This window comes from Mus caroli, chromosome 7 (assembly GCF_900094665.2).
Source record: "Mus caroli chromosome 7, CAROLI_EIJ_v1.1, whole genome shotgun sequence".
In the NCBI taxonomy this organism is placed as follows: Eukaryota; Metazoa; Chordata; class Mammalia; order Rodentia; family Muridae; genus Mus; species Mus caroli.
The window spans coordinates 9,121,933-9,126,964 of NC_034576.1; the positions used below are offsets into that span (position 1 = coordinate 9,121,933).

The 5,032-nt window shown below is 36.1% G+C and overlaps 1 pseudogene; it reads left to right on the top strand.

Annotated features, from left to right (window-relative positions):
• Nucleotides 1–3,192: 3,192 nt before the first annotated feature.
• Nucleotides 3,193–4,084, top strand: LOC110297368 (annotated as a pseudogene).
• The last annotated feature ends 948 nt before the right edge of the window (nucleotides 4,085–5,032 follow it).

The following is a 5,032-nucleotide window of genomic DNA, read 5'->3' on the forward strand; positions in this document are numbered from 1 at the left end:
AAAGTCTCAGTATTTTATACATCTATTTATACTTAAGTGCTCCCTACTATGGAGATTAATATCTCTGTGGGTACACACTGTATTATGCCCCTTTCTCTTTATATATTTCTCAGGGCCTAAGTTTATACTGACTGAAATAGGTTAGACTTCCTATCCCCTGCTTTTGACTTAACTTTAAGATTGAATGCCTCAATATTTATTATCTGTATCTACATATTCCATGATCCTATATCCAGGTGTTATTTATGTAGTCCCAGGAAAAGCAATCTCAGCAATCCCATGTGGACCATGTTCAAAGATTTTGAGAATTTTCCTTGACTAGACTTTTAAATTTCTTTAAAGCATTTTTATTCATTCAATCTCCCCTTTGTCCTTAAAAACAAAGAAATCAAATTCATTTGTCCATGTTTTTTAAATTTTATTTGTAGGAAGTAGGCTGCATCTACCATCTGGCTCTCTTCCTCTCATTATCTTCCTTCTATCTGCGAGCCTGACTCTTTGCACTGCAGGGATCTCATCTTCTCAGATTAAGTTCTTTCTATCAGTTTTGAACTGTGGGAAGAAATCCCATGTGGCTTGGGCAAAATCTGCATATTCCATTCTATCCTTAAAACCAATTCAATCATTTTTATAAATCATTATCCTTTATTTATCTGGTTGCTGGAGGCAGGCAACTTTTTTTGTCTGCTTCTCATTGTCTTCTTATTAGCAGACAGCCAACATAAATCCCTGCAGTTGGCTGTTTCTTGTTCTGGTCTCATTACTTGCATAGGAACCACATGACTGGTCATCTGGGTGAGAAACCAAATCATCACTCCTCCTAAACTTGGTGCATGTCTTTTGTCTCTTTCATTTGGGAAACTCTAAATGATTTTAACAGTAAGTGCTCCCACCAAGTTGCACACCTTCTGTAGTGGTGTAGAGCTTGAGCCACAGATCTTTGGCTCCTGGCTGTTCATACTCATGCATCTGTTTAGGAGCCATCTGAAATCACAAATGGAACAACACACACACACACACACACACACACACACACACACACACACACACCATTTAATATTAAAATGCCTTGGCTATCTCAAAAACTGAGCACTCCTAAAACTGTCCCTACTACCACAGGCCAAATCAGGCCAGTGACTACTTTCACGAATTCTTACATGACTCATTGGCTTTATCTCCTACAGCTTCTATGTTCATCTATATTCCACTGCTTCGTGGAAAATTCTCCTTTTCCTTCCCCTTCATCCTAGCCTGGAAACTCTAAAAGTCCTCCGCCATGTCACTTTGCCAAGTCATTGGCTCCTGACATCTGACAGATCAAAAACCAAGTGAGAACAAGGACCTTTAGAATTTGGACATACAGATTCCTGATTGAGTCAAAGCATTAGAACCAATGTCCAACATACATGTTCCATGTACATTTCTCCTTAAGCTTTCTTATCTTACAAATTCTTACTTAGGTTTAAAAGACTCTCTCATACATGTATTTGATTTCATATATGGACCCCATTTTAATTATATAGATTCAAAGCATTCCCACTCCCATATAATTTCATATTTAAAATATTATAATCTGAGAAACAATATTGATACAGAATCTGTACTATTGATCTTTCTTAAGGTGCCTTACTTTTCTTAAGACAGAGCTTTCTATTCACTACTGTAGCCAGTCCCCAGGTTGTTCTGCAGGTCGAGTGCATGGCAAAGGAATGACTATAAATATTGGTAGTTCTTAAGATCTCAGCTCATTTCTCTACTTTCTTTTAACTTCTACAGGTTCCAGATTTTTCTAACAATTCTGCCCCATGTCTTGGCTGTCAGGTTCCCTGTCTGCTCATGAATATGTAGAGCAACATTTTATCCACTGCAGCTTTTTGGATCACCCTAGTGCTTATTCACAGTTGCTAATTTCAGACTCTGAAATGGGATCTCCACTGATTTAAAAAGAATTTTCTGACAACTTCACTTGCAGGTAAGAGGTCTTGAGAATTTTCTCCAACTGCACTGCATGGAGAGGCTCATTGATTTACTGCCTTCTTTTCCTCCATTTCCACTGTAGTTTTTGAGTGGTACATGGTGATTACACATTTATTTATGTATTTATTTATTTATTCACTTTATATCCTGCTCATGGTCCATTCTTACTTCCTCTTCACATCTAAACAGGTATGCCACCCCACTGGTATGACCCCAATCCTGGCACATCAAAGCTCTGCAGGGCTAGGCAAGTCCTCTTCTACTAAGGCCAGGCAAGACAACCAGTGAGGGAAATGAATTTCACAGATCTACAATAGCTTTAGGGATATTCCATGGTCAAGTTGCTGGGAGATTGGACCACACAGGTTGTCCCCAGATGTCTAACAGCACAGAACTGAATGTGCACACATGTTTGTGTCTATGTGCTGTGATATTCCATAAAAGCTAATTCATAACTTAATATTTATGCTGTCACTTGAACCATCATTTAAATGTGGTTTATGCTGTTAATAGAATTTTCTTATCTATCCTACACACACACATACACACACACACACAAACACACACACTCTCTCTCCATCTTTCTCTGTCCTTCTGTCCTTCTGTCACTCTGTCTCTGTCTCTTTCTCTCTGTCTCTGTCTCTCTCTCTCTCATACACACACACACACACACAAACACACACATTCTGAATAGAATTAAGTTTTCATTACCCGCCATTCAATTTAGTAGATGAAATGTACTTCAAGAATTGATATGTAAGAAGTTGTTAGTTTTCATTAAAATTAAATTTCTCTATATCATGACAAGAAAATATGAATATATACTTATAGACTTGGATTATGCTTATTAGTACTGGTTATCTCTTTTCATTGTTCTCACAGGCCAAGTAATCTTGCTCATAATGCTGTATATTCTGTGATTATGAAAGCATCTTTCCAACTCCTAGTTGTGTTCAAAAACCTTCAGCAATCTTATAATATTATATTGTATGTATGTATTATAAGTTATATGACAGTTGAAAAACATTAAGAATGTATTGATACCGTACATATAGTACATAGACTAAAGTTTATGATGTCATGGTATTCATGAGCCTTAAGGACACTTCTGACTTAGCCTCTCAGTAGCTGTTCAGATTATTAATACATTTCATTCATTTTGATCAGAGGAAATGGGTGTGGCCATCTTGTAAAGAAAATCAGTTCCAACACAGAATGGAATTCTGGAATATGATCATCAAATTATTTTATTATTGCAAATAAGAATTGGAATTATGGGAAATGTCTCATTTCTTATCTACTATCTATTTGATTATATAGAACATACACTAAAGACCACAGATTGGATTCTCAGGCACCTAATTGGATCAAATGCCTTGGTAGTCCTCTCTAAAGGAGTACACCACACATTGGCAGCATTTGGGTTGAAACAGCTTTTAAATGATGCTGGATGCACATTTGTTTTGTACATTCAAAGAGTTGGCCGGAGTGTATCCATTGGCACCACTTGTCTCTTGAGTGTCTTCCAGGCCATCATCATCAGTCACAGAGAATCCTGCTGTAAGGATCAAAAGATTAAAGCTACAAAGTACATTAGTTGCTCCATTTCCCTTTTCTGGGTATTATCCACGATTATAAATTTCATTTTCTTTGTGTACTTAATTGTCAAAAGGAATAGCAAAAATATGACAAGAAACTGAGATTTTTGAATACTGTTCCACTGAAGGGAGTGATGAAATCAATGACTCACTCTATGCAGCATTGGTAAAATCTACTTTTCTGTGCTCATCGCCTGGTCCAGTAGTTCCATGGTTCTCATTCTGTACAGACACAAAGGGTTAAACACATCCACAGTCATCATGTTTCCAGCAGAAACTCTCCAGAATCGGTAGCCACCCAGAATATTCTGGTCCTGGTGTCTACCTTTCTGGCATTTTATACTGTCTCCTCTGTCTTACAAGGCTGCCTTGCTCTTTTGTATAATCACAACTGGTGACTGGTGAATATTACCCACATCACTTCTTTGTGTTTTCCATCCCTTGGACCCCTTGTTCTTACAAGTCATTACCCTATTTTACCCAGAAAGTTTGATCATGATAAGGAATGAAGTCTAATCTGATTTAAGAATTTGAATTGTATATTTTACTTGGTTTCCTAGTGTTAACCCATACTCTTCAACAAAATTTCAATAAAGAATTAAATCATATTACCTTGTCTTTGTGAAGAATAGCAAAAATGAATTTTAGAATCAGCAGACTACATGAACAGATTATACTATGAGGGTCATTGCATTTTGAGAGTCTTCCCTTTTGATGTAAAAATGAGCCAGCAAAACATAAGTTTAATAAAAATGAACTTGTTGTAGCTTACATTTTGTCAGCAAAGCTTGGCTGCAAGGAATTTCACAGACAGCCTGTGGGTCCAACTTTCTAACAACAACAAATACTAAAAATATGGCTGCCCATGAACTAGACTCCATGAGCCCTTGCTTCCATTATTTTTGCTGTAACCTGAACCAGGCCTTAAAAATAGAATTATGTATTTTACCTCTTAAAGAAATCAATTCAAAATGAATAATGTTTATGATATGATCTTGTGCTTTGTTTGCTAATACATTATTGAAAGATTTTTTTTAATCAGGGATATTTGATAATAAATTTTCTCTGGTTTTGTTCTGTCTTTATATAGTTTGAAATCATGAGAATGATAGATTCCTCAAAACTGCTTTGAATAAATTAATATAGCCATTATGGAAACCAGTTTTGTGGGCTCGCAGAATTTTATTTAAAAAAAAGTATTTGACCTACCTGTTTCACTCCTAGACCTGTATGCAGAAACACCCATATCATGTCATACAAATTCTTATTTATATCTGCTCTAAATTCTGACCTGGTTATTACAGAAAGGAGACAGATCCCTCATACATATCCATAAATTGATAAAACAAATATTTAATATTTTATATATGAAATGGACTATAATTCTCCCAGTGTGAAATATGTAATCACATAATATGTGGGAAAAATGATTAACTGATCAGTTGATTGATTGATTT